The following is a 21700-nucleotide window of genomic DNA, read 5'->3' as shown; positions in this document are numbered from 1 at the left end:
GTTTTCCATCTCTATGTTTTTTTTCTCCCCTTTCCAGTCAGGAATCTGAGTGAGGAGGGCTTGCTCTCAGTGTAAGGGTCTAATGATCAAGGCTTTAGCCTTGGGCAAATTCTCAGTTCTCTGCAGCTGTGCTGACTTCTCGGAGGAGCCCAGGGTCTGCCCTCCCCTGCCTGCCTGCATTTCAGGTGGTACTACTCTCAGGTGTATGTCTTTGGTGGTCTTAGTTAACTCCCAAGACCTGTGGGTTCCCCTTGCTCACTTCAGGTGATCCCTTTGTGCACTCATTGATTATAGCGCACTAGTTCTGAGTGTCTGCCTGAGTTTCCCTTGCCTGCCTGCTGGGGTTTTGGGTGTTACTAATCACAGGAGTAGGTCCTTGGTGGTCTTAGTCAGGTCCCTAGACCTTGGGCTGCCCATTGTTCAGTCTTGGGGTGCCCCTCCCTCACTTGTTGATTTTGGCCAGTGCTGACTTTAACTCTGGCTCTGAAGGTGTGGTGGGGTTGTGGGTGGGGGAGGGTAGGTCGGCTTTTCATTCCCTTATATTGTGGAAATGCTGGAATCCTACCTACCTTCAGTGCTGCATCTTAGTGAGGTGTCCCTCTTGACCCCCATTGCCTACCCCTTATCACTCTTCTGCCTTGGAATTGATTCCAAGACAGAAGGTAAGGGTTTAAATTAAAAAAAAAAACTATGCTAGACAAGATAAAATACTTGGGAATCTACTTGCCAAGACAAATTCTGGAATTAGATGAACATAACTACAAAACACACTTCAAACAATAAAAGTAGATCTAAACAATTGGACAAAACATCAATTGTTCATGGGTAGGACAATATAATATAATAAAAATGACAATCCTACCTAAATTAATTTATTTATTCAGTTCTATACCTATCCAACTACCAAAACACTTTTAAAAAAATAGAATTAGAAAACATTATTACAAAGTTCATCTGGAAGAACAAAAGATCAAGAATATCAAGGGAAACAATGGGAGAAAATGTGAAGGATGGAGGCCTAGCTTTACCAGATCTCAAAATATACTCTAAAGCAGTGATCATTCTAACTATATGGTACTGTCTATAAGATTAAAATTAATATCCAAGTATTATGTTTTATAAGATTTATTAACAATCACTTGAAGTAAAAGAAATGAAAGGACAATAGTAAATGCTCAATAAGCACAGCTTTCCCAGTTGTGATCAGGGGAAAAGAGTGACAGGCAGGGCTACACAAAACTTATATCCTCCCTATGTTAACACATAACATGAGAAGGAACATGGGAAGGTGGAAAAGAGAGTTCTGGGGTTCAAAATTCTAATTACACAGTCCCCTTCTCTGATTCCATTGGTAAACAAGCATATAGAAATCTCCCAGATTTACAAGCTTTAAATAATTTTCATAAAGAGAGAATCACTCTACATAACCAATTTATATCTCTAAAGCTCTTTAACTAGAGGTACATACAATATTGCAGTTTCTAGGGGGAAATTACAATAATTGGGGGACAAAGGGGAAATAAAAGAGAAAAAGAACAATCCTCCCCTTTGGCATAAGAGTGTACATTCAAAATAAATGCATTCAACACAGTTCCATTTCACTAAATCCCAAAGTTCATTCTGGATCTTTTGTTGCAGTGTGTAGTTTCTGCAGGCATATCCATGATGCCTTCTCCAAGCAGTTCACTTTCCTGATTTGGGGAGATAGCAAGTTTCTTATCCTAAAATTATTCTTAAATAAGAAAAATTTTTATAAATCTAGAATTGTATGACAATAATATAATCCCCCCTAAGGAGGATGCTGACCAACACACAGATCACCCCGGGATACATGGATGAGTTATGAGGTATATGAATCAATTGTCAAAAGAAAATTTAAAAAATTTAAAAATCCAAATAAAAGAGAAAAAGTAACTTCTCCATGAAATATAAAATATCAAAGTCTCATGTGTAAAAATTCTAAGTAAGGAAAAACAAGCTCATAATAGGTCCCTGAATCAGGACTCGATTAAGTGATTTATGTCCCATAAGCCTGTAGTAGCAATTATAACAATGTAGCACTTACCAATTTGCAGCCAGAAATACAGAAAATTTCAATACATAAAAGAGAGAGAAAAAGGACTAGATTTTAAACAAAAAAGGAAATATTATTCCCTGGTCTGATTTTACCTTCACTCTCAGGGATAGGGGAGCCAAAATGGCAGCCAAATTGAGGTGTAGAAGTCTGGATATGGCATGAGGGAATCCTGAGTCTGACTTTGCAAACAGCCACTTCCTCAAACCCCAAAATAAGTTCAAGTTCCCTGTCTTGGTGCAGAATCTCATCAACCCCATTGGGATTGGTTAGTTTCTTCAACCTAGTGCTCCTTGTCACTGTGTAGGTTAACTTTGTGCTCCTTGGCACTGTACAGTAGTTCTTTTATGATCCCTTCTCCTGGAATCAGACACAATCATTTATCAAAACTTCATAATATTTAATAATCAATGGCAAGCTTCCATAGTCTAAAGCTTTTGTGTATGCATTGTCTTTAGGGCTAATGGACATTTTAAACTTATCCTAGTACAAAATAATTAAAAAAAAACATTAATACTGGTAACATGTGCTTCAAGTACAAAAAATGAGAGAAAAAAGAAAACTCAAATACTATGTTGCACATATAAGGAAAAACAATAATAAAATTAAAAAAAAAAAAAACATATAGTTCATAATCAGTGACACACTGTGTTATTCAAGGAGAGTCACAATAAAAAAGTTTCTCACTCAAAAATGTGATCCATTTCCTTTTTAACTTGGCCATGATCCACAGTGTGAGTGTACATAATTTTCATCAAGTAACAGCTTTTTTAAACAGTAGTACAACAACTAATGCTCATTCAAAGAAATACCCAAATCCCTAAAAATCACAATAGCTCAGTTAATCACAATAGCAAACAAACCCACTATCTTTAGGATTCACATGAATTGTTGTCTAACATTTAAAAAAAACCCTTAAGCTGGTGAATACAAGTTCTAGCCAGATCTAGCCAATCTTTTAACCTTGGCAAAGTCTCTAATAAAGTCTCATCATTCCAAAATTTGACAGAAGAAACTAGGGAAAAAAATCCTCTGTATTGCCGCTGAAAACCATTTGGGTCTAAAATGTCACCAAGAATCTAGACCATTCTGGTGGAAGGATAGAGTAAGCTGAAGAGTTACAAATATAAAAGCCATCCAGGAGCCATTAGACTACATGGGAAATTCTCCCTCCTGGGAGGAATTCAGGGGTTACCATGCCCCTAGGAAAACCTTCCCACCTCCCAAATGAGATTATAACCCATCATGGGGTACCCAAGTCCCTTGGGAAAACTCCATCCTCTGGTATGAGACTATAACAGTGTAGAAGGCATGCCTTTATATGTACTATCCTTTGCAATGTGAGGACTACAATAGTGAAAATCACTTCTGATGTCTCATCTATTACATTTTTAATAAATGTGGAAGTAGAGAATACAATCGTGCTATTACACTTCACTTCAACTACTAAATAGACCCTTACCTCTTTTTATAAACAACTCAAAGGCAGGCAAATGATCAGTCAGGGGTAGTGGTACTACTAGATATCTGAAAATCACTTCTGAAGACCCCTTAAAATCAATTAAAATTTTAGGGTATTAAATTCTCCAAAGGATGTATACAGGTTGTAAAGAGTTTGATGCAGTCTATCCATCATCATCTATGTGACAATTAACAAAGGCAAAAAGGAGCAAAAGACCATTAAGGTAACATGTGACCTCAATGGATCTGGTGGCAAACTCAGCATCTATAATGTTTTTTGCCACAGAAAAGTGTTTGTCCAACTTGTTTATGGACTTTTATAACGGTATTTTCTCCAGTCCAGTCATAGGACAGTACAAATAAAGGCAGAGTAACAGAAAATATAGCTAATGGATAAAACACAGTAGCTGAAAATGGCATAGTGTAGCAGAATAGATTAGATTAGATTAGATTAATATGTGAATTTTTAAAAAATTGAATTTTAAAGCAAACAATCACCAAATACAATACATGTGACAAGATGTGAGCAATGAATTCAAGAGTCCTTTTCTATAATTCCAATAGCAGTGTTACAGAGACTTCTTCACTATTTGGAGTGAAACAAATTGAAACAGTTAATATCAGTAAGGCAAGGGTATCAGAAAAGGCTAAAAATTCACGTCTGGACTCTTTAAAGTTCCTTCCCCTCCAGAGTATCATCATCCATCTAGATTCCTTTGATCACACTTCTGGGGTTTCCCATACCTGCACCGAGCATAGTGTGGACAAATCCCATATTGAATGTGTTGCAGAAACTGAGCGGGCCAAAATGGCAAGGATGTGTAGGGAGATGAATGTTCCTTCTGAATCTTGAGATTACTCAAGGTATCAACTGCAAGGTATCCAATCAGTATTTCCAGGAATGGCAGTAAGAAAAGTCACCCCAAAACTTTGAGCTGTGTAAACTCTGTCATGCTCTCTGGGAACAGGAGTTGTTTGAGATAGACAGGAAACTGGGCCATGTTTGCAATTCTACTTCCTGTCCATAGGTGGTGCTACTCTAGGGATAGGATTTAAGAGGTTTGGAAGAGTAACCTTTCTTCCCCTACCCCCAGGAGTAAAAACCCCAGGGAATCACTTATTTCCACTGCCACCTGAGTAGGGGACTGCTGCTCCCCTTGATTGCTCTCCCTAGCTATGTGGGCAGGGAGTTAAGAGGGTGGAAGCTTGCCTCCCGATGAAAGTTCTAAGGAAGCTAATAAGCCTTAGAGAAACACCCAGGATTCCAAGGCTGCAAGCACTTAGGAATTAGCAACGTAATGGAAAGGTATGAATGTTAAAAACGTGGTTGCCAACACTGTGAATGTTAAAAACTATAAAGGTTTTGGCCAAACTGTAAAGGATAATTTTAGTGTTTGACTTAAAATCTAAAAATAAGTGGTCACCATGGGAAAATTCCCAAATATGAAAATACCCAAGTCAGCTGGGTTTTATGGAGATTTTAATTAATATAAATGAAGGAATTGAGGGAAGGGGAGAGAGAGAGACAAGGAATAGCCAAGCAGTAGAAAAGGGTCTAGGCCAAAATGGCCTAGGCTTGAGCCTATGGAGAGCGAGTCAGTCTTTATCACTCACCACAAGATCATCTCCAAGCAAGCTTCAGTCCTCACTTCAACTCTGAACTCCAACCACGAACTCCCACTGCAAACTCCAACTAACTCCAACTAACTAAATTAAAGAATCACCTTCCTTTTAAAGAAATTTTCTTTTATGTCACCTCCCCTAAATTTTCACGTTTACCAATCACAGTAGGAGCTTTTTCCCAGGACTGCCCATTCCTAGTTCTTATCTTCTTTTGTTCTTACCTTCTCTGGCTAGATAAAATCCTCTGAATACTTCACACCTCTTTTGTTAAGCTTGCCTTTTGTAAGTTGCTTGACCTTTTAGTGATTAATTTAACATTTATAGGTATTTAGCACCCTTTTTGTATTAGATCTAAAAATAGACCAAGCTTAAGGTTCTAGCTTTACTATAAGTATGAGTTAGGGACTTTTCATTGTTCAATCAGGAGTTTGCAACTTTATCTTCCCCTAAAGTACTGTCCGAGTAGGGTGGAGTAATTTTAAAAGTTCTCAATACATTCCTGATCAAGTACCTCCATTGTTAAAAATGGGGAATAGCTTAATCAAATCTTCTGAAGTAGAGTCTGAGTAGTTTTAAGATTCACTTTACCAGCCTCCCAGAATGCAGCTTGCAAGGACTCCCCACCAGTGTGCTCAAGAGAAGCATTGAGTGGGAGGCAGGCTTGGCAAAGAACTCCAAGCAGTGTCTGGTCAAATGTGGGAGGCAGTGGCAATGGTGTCAGCAACAGGGGAGGGAGCAGGAGCAGCAGTGAGGGCGTCAGAGGTTTTATAAACTCAACTGTATTTTTGTCTATTAAAAAATTTGCTCTACCAACTTAGAGAGGAATAAGGGTCCTAAACTCCAGACTTCATGTCACCAAAAAATGTAAGATTAAAATTAATATCCAATAACTCCAAGTATTTTATTTTATAAGATTTATTAATAATCACTTGAAGCAAAATAAATGAAAGGACAAAAGTAAAAGCTGGGTAAAGCATAGTTTTCCCACCCACAATCAGGGGAAAAGAGCAAGCGGCAGGACTACACAAAACTTATATCCTCCCGACATTAACGTGTAATGTGAAAAGGAATAGGGGAAGCTGGGAAAGAGAGTTCTAGGGTTCAAAATTCTAATTACACATGGCTTAGAGACAAAAGGGTGGAAAATTGGAATAGGTTTGGAGTAAATAATAATAGCAAGATAGCATTTGATAAACTCAAAGATCCCAGATTTTGGAACAAGAACCCACGATTTGACAAAAACTAGTGGGAGAAATTATGCTTAGATCAACATCTTACACCCTATACCAAGATTAACTCAGGAGGGTAAATGACTTAAATATAAAGAGGGAAACCATAAATAAATTAGATGAACATGGAATAGTATATTTGTCAGATCTATGGGAAAGGAAGGAATTTAAGACCAAGCAGGAGATAGAGAACACTACAAAATATAAAATGAATAATTTTGATTATTTTAAATTAAAAAGTTTATGTACAAACAATACCAACGCAACCAAAAAGAGAAGAGAAGCAACACATTGGAAAAATTTTTGTAACAAAAAGCTCTGACAATGGTCTCATTTCTCAAATTTATAAGAAGTTAATTGTACAAAAAATCAAGTCATTCCCCAATTAACAAATAGCCAAGAGATATGAATAGGCAGTTTTCATATAAATAAATGAAACCTGTTAATAAGCACATGAAGAAGTGTTCTAAATCTCTCATAATTAGAGAAATGCAAATCAAAACAATGGTACCACCTCATACCTAGCAGATTGGCCAATAAAGGAAAATAATAAATGTTGGAGGGCATGTGGCAAAATCAGGACACTAATGCATTGCTGGTGGAGTTGTGAATTAGTCCATTCGTTCTGGAAGGCAATTTGGAATTATGCCCAAAGGGCTTTAAAAGAATGCCTCCTTTTTGATTCAGCAATACCACTGCTGGGTTTGTACCCCAAAGAGATAATAGGGAAAAATACATGTATAAAGATATTCATAGCCATGCTGTTTTTGGTGGCAAAGAATTGAAAAATGAGTGGGTGTCCATTAATTGGGGAATGACTGAACAAATTGTGGTGTATAATGGTGATAGAATATTATTGTGCTATAAAGATTGATGTTCTGGAGCCTTTCCATATAAACTAGGAAAACCTCAAAGTGTGAAATGAGCAGAACCAGAAGAACACTCTACATAGAAAGAAAACATTGTGGAACAATCCAACGTAATGGACTTTGCTACTAGTAGCAATGCAGTAAGCCAGGATACTCCTGGAGGACTTTTGTAAAAGAATGCTATCCACATTGAGAGAAAGAACTATGGGAGTAGAAATGCACAAGCAAAATATATGACATTACTTATTATATATATATATATATATATATATATATATATGTATGGGTATTTGATTTGGGGTTTAGGCCTTTAAAAATCACTCTATAGCAAAAATGAATAATATGGAAATAGGTATCAAGTGACAACATTTGTAGAAACCAGTGGAATTGCTTGTCACCTCTGGGAGGGGGGAGGGAAGTGGGGAGGGAAAGAAAATGAATCATTTTATTTTAATGTATAATAATTAAATAATTTTTTATTTAAAATTAAATTAAATAAAAATAAAAAATAAGAATTAAAAATCATTTAATTTAATAATTTTAATTAAAAATAATTTAAAATTAATTAAAATAATATTTTAAAATAAATTAATTTGAAATAAACTACAGGAAAGTAGGTACTGTGCCTTATCTATTCAAAGCAAGTTGTGCTCTGTATCTCTGTATTTCTCATCTCTAATGCTGTTGGTTCAAGTTCCTTTCCTTCTTGCCCCTACTGCTAAACTTTCTTCATTTTTAGGAGCCAGTGATTAGTGCCTTGATTCCACCTAACCATTTCACTCCTTCACCTCCCTGAAGTATTTGGTCCAGTTTATTATTACTTCCTCTTTAAATAATCTTCCCTGGGTTTTCATGTTCTTTTCTCCTAGTTCTTTTTCAACTTTTCTACACAGTTCTTGATCTTGCAGGATCATCCATCTTCTACATTATGTGTGCTATGTACAGATGTACCCAGTATACATATAACTCATTCATTTTACTGATGAAAAAAACGGAGACTCAGAAAAGTAGAATTACTTGCTTGTTTCTGTTACTGTCTTTTAACTCATGTTTCATCACCTAAAAGAATGTAAACTCCTCTAGAACAAAGACAAATTTTGTTTTGTTTTTGTCATTGTATCACTAGAGGCAAGCATAGTACCTGGCACATAGTAAATACTCAAAAAATGCTTGCTGAATGAGACTAGATTTTGATATCTACTAATACATCAGCATAATACCACTTTTCTTGAATCTTGGGATAGTGGGAAAAAAAAAAAACTTGAGAAATTCACCAGAAGACCTGAGTTTGAACTAATGAACTCTAAGTTTCTTTCTAGATGATACTATAAAGAAAGTGTTGGGCCTGGATTCAAGAAGACCTAAATTCAAATCTGTTCTCAGATACTTACTAACTGTATAATCCAGGGCAAGTCACTTAATTTGGTTTGCTTCAGTTTTCTCATCTGCAAAATGAGCAAGAAATGGAAAACCACTCCAGTATTCTGGCTAAGGCCAAGAAAATCCCAAATGGAGTCATGAAGAGTTGGACATGACTGAAAAACAACTAAACACAAAGAGTTTCTTTCCATGTTGAGATCTTATGATTGTAAGTAGTAGAACCAGGATTTGAGCCCCATTGTTCTTAGCATCTAGTACTGCTTTCCCTATGCCATAATTTATGAGTACCACAAAATGGAGTTAGTTAAGTTCTTGTGAGGGCTGTAGTTAGTTTGCAGGAAATGAGACCATAACTATTTCTTTATTCGCTACTCAGTGCATAGGGATTGAAAATGATGCTTCTGGCTAACTGGAAGATCCCCAACTGCCTATGGAAGAAGGCAATTCCTAGTGATATCAGAAATTGTAGTGAATGACAGATGAAAGGGAAACTTTGTATCAATAGGTTCATTTAAATGAATAGCCTTGTTATGGTAGAAGTTTATTGAAATTTATTGAAATTGGGGTGTATGGGGTGCTCAGGGAGGGGTAGTATCTCTGGTATGGAGGGCTTGTCGTGCTCTCCTAGGGCAGCTCTCCAGCCTCTGACCCTCACCTGACACCCAGCTCTCACTTGTGGCTCCCAGTAGCTGCTAGCATGTGGCAGCGGCCAAACCCCGGGCAACGGCTTCGACAGGCCAGCTAAACCTTGTGAGGGTAGCCATCGAGTCATCGACCCCTGGTGAACCAGGGCTTTGCTCACCCAGCATGTGAAGACTGCTTCGGTGGAACAGACGGAAGAAACCAATAAGAAGGTTCAACGGCTGAGAGGGCGACACAGCAAAGCACTGTGGAGTGCTTAGGGCGTGTTGGAGCACAAAAGACAACATGGCCATCCAATGCAGCTGAGGAAGTCTCCAGGTGTAATGACTTTTCGTGCCCCTAGACCCAGGCTTCCAATGCCGAGAGAGAGGGACTGTCTGTGCATCGACTTTTCCACTTAAATCTCTTTCACGCACAAGTGTCTTTGTGCACACTCATCTATCATAGATGAAAGCGCACAAAGACAATCGTCATTCTCGGCTTCTGAGAGACTACTATCACCATCTTATTGAAATTGCTCTTGTAGGGGAAAACAAAAACTATTCTCATAGAAAAGCCAAAGACAAACATCATAGGGAAAAAATTTTTAGAATAAATGTTATGATCTCACCTGTTGAAATCTTATTTTTATTGACTTTATAAAATTCTGAATTTAATTAACTACAAATAAGATGTGCAATTCCATATGCAAAGAAAACCAGAAAAAGAGGATTATGCATGAAGGTATGAGTCTGTTTTATGATTGTTTTTTCTTATGAAGAGATTAACAAATTCCATATTTTTTCAAGATATCTTGTTTGTTCCCTACTGAAATTCTATGCATTTTTAAAATGCTTCAATAAACTTCCTTTCTTATTCTTCTTTTTCATTTTGCTAATTCCATTTATAGCTTCCTTCTCTCTATCATTTCTCTCCCTATGATCATTTTAAAAAATCATTTCTGAATAGTCAAGCAAGACAGATTTGTCTCCCTATGTTCCTTGATTTTTATCACCTTTCTCTCAGAAGGTGGGTAACATGTTTGATCACTATAGAATCATGGTTGGTCCTAGCATTGATCAGAATTCTTAAGTATTTCAAAGTTGTTTTTCATTAAAATATTGTTATTGTACAAATTGTCCTCAGTTCTATTGACTTTACTCTGCATTAGTTCATTCAGGTCTTCCTAGTATTTTCTGAAACCACCCTTTTGTTATTTTTATGGCATAATAGTATTCTATTGCATTCCTATGCCATAAATTTGTTCAGTCATTTCCTCCTCGATTTCTATTTCTTAGTCACTACAAAAAGAACTGCTTTAAATATTATGTTTCCTTTTATTTCTTTCTTTGATCATTTTGTGGCGTACAGTTTAGTTACTCGAATTGATTTTGAGAATGGCCATTCTGAATCATACCTCCAACAACAATGCATTATTGTACCTGTTTTCTCCTGTGTCATTTTTCTTTATTGTCATTTTTACTGACTTGAGGGGAATGAGGTAGGACTTCAGAGTTGATTTAATTTTCATATCTTTCAAGTGTGGATTCTAAAATTTAGCATTCTGTTTTGCTAGCAGAATTTCTTTATAAAAATTTTGGAAGAATGTTTTTCTTTTGATATATGGATATTTATAGATATAGATTTATGTATTTTATTTAACAGTTCCCAAATGCAATACTGGGTTTCTGACCTGGAGAAGGAAATCAAGAACATATTTTCTGCTAATTGTTCAATTCCCTTTTGATACAATTTAGGGAAAGTTTACTGTTTATTAAGCTAACAGTTATAAAACTTACAAAGAGAGGAATTTATAGTTTTGTAGACCAGCAGACCTGATACCTGGAGGATTAGAAGGTAAGATTGGAAGGAGGAGCAAGAGAATGCTTCTTCAGTTATCTTCTGTTTGTAACCTACCAACCAATGAGAAATCTAATACATTTTCCTTTTGCTTATTTATTTAATTCCCAAATCAATAAAATGATTTAATTACTTTAAACATTATTTTTCAATTCAGAAAAATATTGCTAATATTAACATTTTAAAGGACCCAAATTGATCTCTGAAAAGGAGGGGCTTTAGTCACCTCTACCCATGTGGGTTTGCCATTTGCAAATAGGTCATTTTTTCTATGTGATCTTCCATCTAACTTGTGGAAATATTATATTAAAATGTGTTAAAATGAACAGCATAAGTTGCAATTTGAATTATCATCTCTCTCCTCTAACTTTATCTTCTTCACCTATTTCATCCCACTCATTCCCTTCTTCCAGCCTTGAAAACTTTCCATGTCACTCACCTATTTAGTAACTAGAGCTCTTCAGCTGTTTGAGTCAGGAGTTAAAAGAACATCTCTCAACTTTTCTCAGTTCTTTCTGTTGCAATTTACTTTAGAGAGGTCTTTAATTGAATCTAACTATAAAGTCAGGAAGCTGAGATTTGTTACAAGAATTTAACATTCTAAAATTCCATTTAAATGTTTCCTTTACTTTCCCCTAAAATTCCTATTTCTAATCATTTACCTTCTCTTCTTTATCAACACTTTATGATTTTATGTTTATGTTTAAAGAAAATGGTTTTCTTTTTCTAGGAATAATATGGTGAGCAACAGCCCTTAAGTAGAAGGAACAAAGACCTATCCCTGCTCTCTGTCCACCTAGGAAAGGAGAAAGGTTCAGAAGTTGGTATATCTGAAGATAAAGGTAGCATAATCAAGGTGGAAGCTGGAAAATAGTGGCATTTATGATGAGAATGATCAAAAAATCACATCTACATTGCAGAAATTAATTTGTTGATGTTAATTTTACATTTTCCTACATCTCATGAAATATTTGGTTTCAAAAGATCTTCTATCATATGGGATTGTTTTGAAATCAGGTAAGAAACAACAAGGTCTCTGCTCCATACTTCCACCCTTAAATATTTGTACATCTATGTGGAAAGAATTTGGATGGATTAAAATGAAGTAAATAGGAGGGCAGGCATTGTGTAAGATTTGTATTCAAATCCCATCTCTGACACTTACCAGTTATGAGACATTAGGAAGTCACCTCACCTCGCTGGGGTTTCTTATCTGTAAAAAAGGCTGAACTAGCTGGATGGCTTTTAAGGTCCCTTTTCAGCTTTCACATCAGGATGCTAGGACTATATTTACCTGATATGGCTCAATTAGATCATTGAAAATTCATCAGTTAAACATATATGATACAGAGAGAAGCAAATATATCAAAGGGTCACCCTAGTCTCTTACCTCAAGTGCAGGCACAAGAAGCCTCAGACCAGAGAAGCATTTGTTTGTTTGATGCCAAGGGCAGGATCACTTTACAAACTTGTTACAAAAATGTTAATTTAATCCAAGGCTCTAGATGGCTCTCCTGGAGGGTAATCTGAGGACTCAATGAGCCTGCCAGGCATGTCCTCCTGGCACTCTGAGTTTTTGTAGAGAGCCACAGGCACAAGCTGAGAATCCCGCAGGGGTTTTAAAGAACTGATTGCTGTAGTCACTCAGCCATTCTTGGACCTGCCCTGCTGCTAGATCACTTGAAAGGGAATTGCACAGTCAATTTCAACCTTTTTTTTTTTGGTTAGGAGGAGATTACTCAGAAAATTTCACAATCAGAATAAAAATATAGTAGTCTTCCACAATTATCTAATGATCTTTCTTAGAATGCCATCTAAATATGACAAAAAACATTAGCAGGAAGAAATAATTCTTAACAAGGAGAATAACTTGGATTTTCTAATTATCTATTGAGAGAATAGTATGGTGAATGAAGAATTGACTTCTGGGAGAAAAAAAGACTCTGGATTCAAGATTTTCCTCAGACACTCTGTGCCTCAGATAGTTCTCTAAGACTGTAATTGTCAGTATGACTCCTAATTTTCTTGGGCAAAAAGAGTTCACTGCATCAGAGGTGTCTAACTCATGGAACATTGACAACAAGTAGCACACAAATTGTGCTGAGTGCAGGACTTAACCAGTTTAAAATGTAAAAATAAAAATGTAATACAGCACATATGATTTAATTTGTCATTTTCTGTGTGTAGCTGGCAGGGATTCCTTTCTGTTTGACACCATTGCCCAAATCAAAATCAGCTTTTTCAAGCTTGGAGTCTCTGAGTTTTTGTCAGGAAATGAGAATCTCTTTTCTTAGAACAAGGTAAGACTAATATAATCCAGCACAAAGGTATTAGCAACAATAGCAAAATCAAAACTGATAAGTAATGTTGTTTCTTCAGGTCTTACTGACCCCAGGTTGAGTGCTCTATGCATTGGGCCACCTAGCTGCTTATCAAAGAGTCAAGGAGCTGAGATCTCTATGTGACAGTGGCTAAATAATTTATTTCTCTGAATCTGTTTTTGCACCTAAAATTAAGGATAAAGATAATGATAGTACCTACTTTATATTATTGTTGTGAGGATTAACTGATAGAAATTATTTTATCAATCTTAAATTACTATCAGTCATGCCTGACATTCAGAGACCTTCATCTCCAGCTTGCTGAAAATCAGGAACATTAACAATCAGATGATGCACGGAAGGTACCCACCCCACCTCATCTGCAGTCTCTAGCATTTGGATCTTCCAAGGCATCCTCAGTCCAGATTGGAAGTCCTAGAGAGTTATAGATTCTACTATATCTGTGGTTGGAAGATCCATTTAAGGTGTTTTGCTGTTGGTCTCTAAGCTTTTTGGAAAAAATGACCCAATAGTCAGAGCTAGGTCCCTAAATGTACTTCCTAAAGAAAATAATCAGGAACTTTTAAGTATTCCAGGAAACACTTTATGCCAGTTCCCAGGAGAAAAAGTAGTTGTGGCACCTAAAGGTCATAAAACATTCTCTCATCCTTTATCTTTAGGTGCTTCCCACCTCCTCAAAAAGAGATAGTAGATTAGATTTTCAGAATTAATTTTTTCTTGACTACACAGATATTTTTCAGGTGTTTTATTTTTCTTCTTCCATTACATCCCCCTCCTTTCCCCAAGAAATAGAGGGAAATGGAAGGGAGGGCAGATGCTTGTGAGTTGGAAAAAAAATTAAGAAAATATTGTCTATTGGTTTCTTTTGAGGCAGAACTTTCACTTAGTATATCAACCAATGAATTAGGCAACTAGCATTTATTAAGTGCCTTCTATGTGCCAGGCATTGTGCTAAATTCAAGATAGAAAGAAAAAAGTGAGTCCTATTTTTCAAGAGCCTGCTTTCTAAAGAGGGAGACCATGTGAACATATAAATGTGTTTTAATCATCTTGAAGGCTGATACTTAAAACTATCAAAAAGCATAAAGTATTTTGTAGGACTTCTAAATTGACATTTCCTATTTTACCTTGGCTCTGCACTACTCTAACCATACCCTTCAGGTATGTGACTTCTGCTAGGACAAGTAAGCCCTGAGCTTTTCTTCTTGTCAATGGTCATCATTTTCAATTCAGAAATACCCCATTGCCAGTCAACACTTACCAAAGTTCCCAGCATCTCCACTCTTTCGAACTCACAAGATTGTCTCTAAAATTAGATTTTTTTCATCTCTGGATAGCCATTTGGTCTCCTATCATCAGGACAGAAACATAAAGCAGAAAAGACAAGAAGGAGCTAAGGCTTAAGCTATGCTTGCCTAGCTAAGCCCTGAGTTAGCTGCCATGTTCCTGTAGTTACATCTCCTCATGGTAATTCTACTAAGGGAATGTTATATACCAGAGACAGAAAGTAAGAGAAAGAACTTGAAGCTGTTAATCTTTTAAAAACTAATGCAACCTCTTTCCTGCTGTCATCCAGATGCATGATGCTGGGATGCTACCTCAAACAACAGCAACAACACTATCTTCAGATCTATGATTTCATTGGTGTAGAGCAGTAGTGTCAAATTCAAATAGACTAGAATTCCTGACAGTTCCAAATTGATTTAGAAAAACCACAAATTCACATTATCTAGACTGTGTTGTATTTTTACTTATTTTGTTAAATGTTTCCCCATTATATTTACTATGGTTCAGTATGCACTCTTGAGTTCAGTATGCTATCTATCAGGGGATTGCTTTCTTACCTCCAGATGCCTAAAGACTAAACAATTTCCCAAGAAGTGTCCAGGGTCAGAATCCACCCTTTATAGAGCTGTATTTTAATCCACACACCTCTATATTAGCATAGGAAGAATATGCACAATGAATACATGGTAAACTTGGAGGAAAGGTGATAATGACATCTGGGGGAGATCATAGAAGGTTTTATGCACAAATTGAGTCCTGAAGGAAATTAGGAGAGAGAAAGAAAGAGACAGAGAGAGACACACACACAGAGACACAGAGACACAGAGACAGAGAGAGACACAGAGACACAGAGACAGAGAGAGAGAGAGAGAGACAGAGACAGAGACAGAGACAGAGACAGAGACAGAGAGGAGGGAGGGAGGGAGAGTAATCCAGCAAGAGGGAATTCCGGTGCCTAGGAATGAATGTTAGAGATGGAGTGGTATGTCTGTGTGTGTGTGCGCGCGCGTGCATGCGTGTGTGTACAAGTAGGCCATATGGTCCTGGTAATAATATATGTTAACTAAGAAGCAGAAAGGCCAAAGTGATTAAACTAAATCTTGATAGGAACATAGAGAGACAGGCCTCTTATTACATTGCTAGAGAAGCTGTGATTTTTTTTTTCAGAAAATAAGATAGAAATATATATTAAGAGCTGTAAAGCTGTTCATGCTCATTGACCTAGACATCCCATTACTAAAGTTAGGCTCTAAGGGTATTAATGAGAGGGTAAAAATCTGTGTATATATGAACATATTCATGGAAGCTTTATTTGTTATGACAAAATACCTGAAAATAACACAAATGCAATGAATGGGAGAAATGACGGAATAGATTGTGATATATGAATGTAATAGATTGTATTGTGTTATTAGAAATGGCAGATATTAGAAATATAAGAAAATAAGAGAAATAGATGAAAAGACAAAAAGAGAATAAAATAATACATTCCGTGGCTACATAAAAAAAAAAGACAAAATCAAGAGAAAAAAAGTATCCAAGTAAAACAAATCCAAAAGGAACTTAAAAGCAGAGGATGTTTATATTAGCATGTATGTATAATTACATATTTTAAAACAAATTATAAATAATGTGTAGTTTGTGGTTTTGCACATAATTTTTAAATGCATTTGTTTAATTAAGTAGTTTTTGCTGGCAGTAGTTATGAAATATATAATTAAAAATGTTTCTTGAAAGAAAAAAACCAAGTAGGCCAGTATGTATAATGTACATACATGCATAGGTAAATAATGTTTTAAAAGTTTGGAAAGATTGGAAGGAGACAGATTGTAAAAGAGATTTAAATGTCAAACAGGGGAGTTTAATGGAGCAGAGAAGAGAAAGTGGTGGTGACATAATTTAGGAAATGTACTATGTTGTCTATGTGGAGGATAGATGGGAGAGATTTGAGATACAAGCTATAAATGATAAAGACCAGAATTTACTCAGTGGTTCTCTGAACAGAGAAGAAAAAACATTTTAGAGAAATTGTGAAGATGGAAACAACATAATTTGCCAAGGGAGAATGAGGAGCCAGGGATGACACCAAAGTGCTAACTAGGACTAAAAGGATGAATAGCATCTTCCACAGTAACAGAGAAGCTGAAGAGGATTGGGTTTTGGGGAAAAGATAATGAATTGAATAATCACAAAGTGTTACCTGAGGTTAGGAGAGTTTAAATAGTCTACCCTCTCAAATCTAATGAAATTCAGAGGCTGTGCTTGAACCTAGACCCTCCTAATTCAGAAGACGTGCACTCTACTTTGCTAAGCTGTTTCATGAATTTTTATTATTAAACTGTCACCATGTGTTAAAGTCATAATTCTAAAACTAGGTGATCTTAATCAAGTCATTTATTTTCTTAGAATGCATTGAATGGTAATAGATATATTTGCACTAATGGCTTGGGTTTGTTAGGTATTATAGAGTGTTTTTTTCTTTAAATGTAATTTTCCCTTCTATCTTTTCTCAATTACATGCAAAAATAGTTTCCAATGTTTTTCAAAGAATATCAAGTCTCTAATTCTCTCCCTCCTTCCCTTCCCCACCCCACTATTGAGATGGTAAGCAATTTCATATAGATATTTCATGCACAATCATGGAAAACATTTTCTCCATATTAATTCTTTTGTGGAGGAATATTTGAATAAAAAAAGTGGAGAAAGTGGAAAAAATTTTGCTTTGGTCTAGATTCAGATTTTATCAATTCTTTGGAAGCAGATGGCATTTTTTAAGTAAAGAGTTTTGTGAGTATTATAAAATATTGCATAGCTCTGAGTTATTATTTACAGGTTGTTAAATCCATTTATAAAACATTTATTAAGAGTTACTACTACATGCACAAGCATTGTGGGACATACAAAAGTTAGGTAAGACATCATCTGTGGCCTCATAGGGTCTAGTAGCTGTTCTTTGATAGTCTAATTAAACAAAAACTGTGCCTCAGCAATATTTCTGCACATGGCTAGTATCTTCTGCGTATTAAAAGCAACCACCCTACCGCAGAATTCTCTGGATGAAGTGCTACATAGAAATCTCATCGGGTTAAGATGGCGGCTTAGAGAAAGCTGAAGTTCAGATCTCCGGAAAACCCTTCCCGACCGATCTCAAACTAGAAGCTCCTAAGGCGCCGAAATTCAAAACGATCAACAGCACAGACCCTGGGAACCCTCCTCCTGGACCTGGACCCGGTTCAAAAGGTACGGCTCCCCTTAAAAGCCAGAACCCGAGATCCCTCGGACCTCAGGGGTAGGAGCGCAGAGTCCAAGGCTCCCGGAAGCCGCAGCCGCGCCGGGCTCAGAGAGCAGGGTCTGAGGAACAACAACCCTCAGGGTCTTCTACCCAAGTCCCAGTCCGGGTGAAAGTTACTGCCTGGGGCCTCCGCTGCAGAGAGCTGGTCAAAACAACAGCAACCCTCAGGGCGGGCAAGACAGCCTCACGGGCTGGATCCTGCTATCCAAGTCTCAGTGAAAGTCTGTGCTCTCGGAGCTTGGGGAAGCGGCAGCCCATCCCCCCGCAGGCCGACGAAACAGCCTCACGGCCAGCGATTCTGAAGGCAACTTCCGGAAATCGAGCCAGGGGGAGAGTGTGGCCTCGTGGTCCGACCCTTCCATTCCAGTTCCAGTGAGGCATATTCAGTTTAACCCAGGGAAAGCTCATAGAACTATCTGCCCAGGACTAAAGCCCCTGAACACCAGAAAGAGACAAGAAAAACTAATCCTCCACATTCAGAAATGGCAAACTCCACAGAACCACAGAAGCCCCAAAATACCAAGAAAAATAAGAAGAAAGGGGCGACTTTGGACACATTCTATGGAGCCAAAATACAAAATACAGAGCAGACAGAAGATAATATAAAAGAAAATGCTCCAAAACCTTCCAAAGGAAATGGAAACTCTCCACAAACCTATGAAGAATTTGAATCAGAAATGACCAAAAAGATGGAAGCCTTCTGGGAGGAAAAGTTGGAAATAATGCAAAAGAAATTCACGCATCTACAAAACCAGTTTGACCAAACTGTAAAAGAAAACCAGGCTTTAAAGGCCAGAATCAGGCAGCTAGAAGACAATGATCGTGTAAAAGAGCAAGAATCAATAAAGCAAAGCCAAAATACCAAGAAATTAGAAGAGAACATAAAATATCTCACCGACAAGGTGATAGATCTGGAAAATAGGGGGAGAAGGGATAATTTAAGAATAATTGGACTCCCAGATAAGCCAGAAATAAACACCAAACTGGACATGGTGATACAAGATATAATCAAAGAAAATTGCCCAGAGATTCTAGAACAAGGGGGCAATACATCCACTGACAGAGCTCACAGAACACCTTCTACACTAAACCCCCAAAAGACAACTCCCAGGAATGTAATTGCCAAATTCCAAAGCTATCAAACAAAAGAAAAAATCCTACAGGAAGCCAGAAAAAGACAATTTAGATATAAAGGAATGCCAATCAGGGTCACCCAAGACCTTGCAAGTTCTACTCTGAATGATCGTAAGGCATGGAACATGATCTTCAGAAAGGCCAGAGAGCTGGGTCTCCAACCAAGAATCAGCTACCCAGCAAAACTGACTATATACTTCCAAGGGAAAGTATGGGCATTCAACAAAATAGAAGACTTCCAACTTTTTGCAAAGAAAAGACCAGAGCTCTGTGGAAAGTTTGATACCGAAAATCAAAGAGCAAGGAATACCTGAAAAGGTAAATATTAAGGAAAGGGGAAAAATGTTATCTTCTTTTACTCAAACTCTCTTCTATAAGGACTACATTTATATCAACCTATGTATACTAATATGTGGGGAAAATGTAATGTATAAATAGGGGGTAAAGAAAGACCAAATAGAATAATGGTTCTCACACAAAGATTCACAGGGGAAGGGGAGGGGAAGAAAACTCCTATAAGAAGGAGAGGAAGAGAGGGGGGGGGGGGTTTTACTTAAACCTCAATCTCAGGGAAATCAACTCTGAGAGGGAAAAACATCCAGATCCATTGGGATCTTGAATTCTATCTTACCCAACAAGGGTAAGGAGAAGGGAAAACCAAGGGGGGGAGGGGGAGAGGGAGAACAAAAAGGGAGAGAAAGAGAGGGGGGAGGGGGAGGGAACAAAAAGGGAGGGACTAAAAAGGGAAACATCAAGGGAGGGGACAAGGGGGACTGATTCAAAGTAAATCACTGGACTAAAAGGTAGAGCCGAAGAAGAAAAGGTTAGAATTAGGGAAGGCAATCAAAATGCCAGGGAGTCCACAAATGACAATCATAACTTTGAACGTGAATGGGATGAACTCACCCATAAAACGTAGACGAATAGCTGAATGGATTAGAATCCAAAACCCTACCATATGTTGTCTTCAAGAAACACACATGAGGCAGGCTGACACCCACAAGGTCAGAATTAAAGGATGGAGTAAGACCTTCTGGGCCTCAACTGATAGAAAGAAGGCAGGAGTGGTAATCATGATATCTGATAAAGCCAATGCAAAAATAGACCTGATCAAAAGGGATAGGGAAGGTAATTATATTTTGTTAAAAGGGACTCTAGACAATGAGGAAATATCATTAATCAACATGTATGCACCAAATAATATAGCACCCAAATTTCTAATGGAGAAACTAGGAGAATTGAAGGAAGAAATAGACAATAAAACCATACTAGTGGGAGACTTAAACCAACCATTATCAAATTTAGATAAATCGAATCAAAAAATAAATAAGAAAGAGGTAAAAGAAGTGAATGAAATCTTAGAAAAATTAGAATTAATAGACATATGGAGAAAAATAAATAGGGATAAAAAGGAATACACCTTCTTCTCAGCACCACATGGCACATTCACAAAAATTGACCATACATTAGGTCACAGAAACATAGCACACAAATGCAAAAAAGCAGAAATAATGAATGCAGCCTTCTCAGATCACAAGGCAATAAAAATAATGATTAGTAATGGTACATGGAAAACCAAATCTAAAACCAATTGGAAATTAAACAATATGATACTCCAAAACCGTTTAGCTAAAGAAGAAATCATAGAAACAATTAATAATTTCATCAAGGAAAATGACAATGGCGAAACATCCTTTCAAACCTTTTGGGATGCAGCCAAAGCGGTAATCAGAGGCAAATTCATATCCCTGAAAGCTCATATTAACAAACAAGGGAGAGCAGAGATCAATCAATTGGAAATGCAATTGAAAAAACTCGAAAGCGATCAAATTAAAAACCCCCAGCAGAAAACCAAATTAGAAATCCTAAAAATTAAGGGAGAAATTAATAAAATCGAAAGTGATAGAACTATTGATTTAATAAATAAGACAAGAAGCTGGTACTTTGAAAAAACAAACAAAATAGACAAAGTACTGGTCAATCTAATTAAAAAAAGGAAGGAAGAAAAGCAAATTCACAGCATTAAAGATGAAAAGGGGGACAGCACCTCCAATGAGGAGGAAATTAAGGCAATCATTAGAAATTACTTTGCCCAATTATATGGCAATAAATACACCAATTTAGGAGAAATGGATGAATATATACAAAAATACAAACTGCCTAGACTAACAGAAGAGGAAATAGAATTCTTAAATAATCCCATATCAGAAATTGAAATCCATCAAGCCATCAAAGAACTTCCTAAGAAAAAATCCCCAGGGCCTGATGGATTCACCTGTGAATTCTATCAAACATTCAGAGAACAGTTAACCCCAATACTATACAAACTATTTGACATAATAAGCAAAGAGGGAGTTCTACCAAACTCCTTTTACGACACAAACATGGTACTGATTCCAAAACCAGGCAGGTCAAAAACAGAGAAAGAAAACTATAGACCAATCTCCCTAATGAATATAGATGCAAAAATTTTAAATAGGATACTAGCAAAAAGACTCCAGCAAGTGATCAGAAGGATCATTCACCAT

At 36.9% G+C, this 21700-nt stretch overlaps 1 long non-coding RNA gene across 1 annotated transcript in view; it reads right to left on the bottom strand.

Annotated features, from left to right (window-relative positions):
- The window catches only part of LOC103099154 (uncharacterized), a 41264-nt gene extending 28398 nt beyond the window's left edge, over positions 1–12866 (bottom strand). The window contains exon 1 of the long non-coding RNA XR_462300.2: positions 12508–12866. This is a non-coding gene — a long non-coding RNA (uncharacterized LOC103099154). The remainder of the gene's footprint in view (positions 1–12507) is intronic.
- Between the last annotated feature and the right edge of the window lie 8834 nt (positions 12867–21700).

This window comes from Monodelphis domestica, chromosome 2 (assembly GCF_027887165.1).
Source record: "Monodelphis domestica isolate mMonDom1 chromosome 2, mMonDom1.pri, whole genome shotgun sequence".
NCBI lineage: Eukaryota > Metazoa > Chordata > Mammalia > Didelphimorphia > Didelphidae > Monodelphis > Monodelphis domestica.
This window is presented reverse-complemented; position numbering and strand designations above follow the sequence as displayed.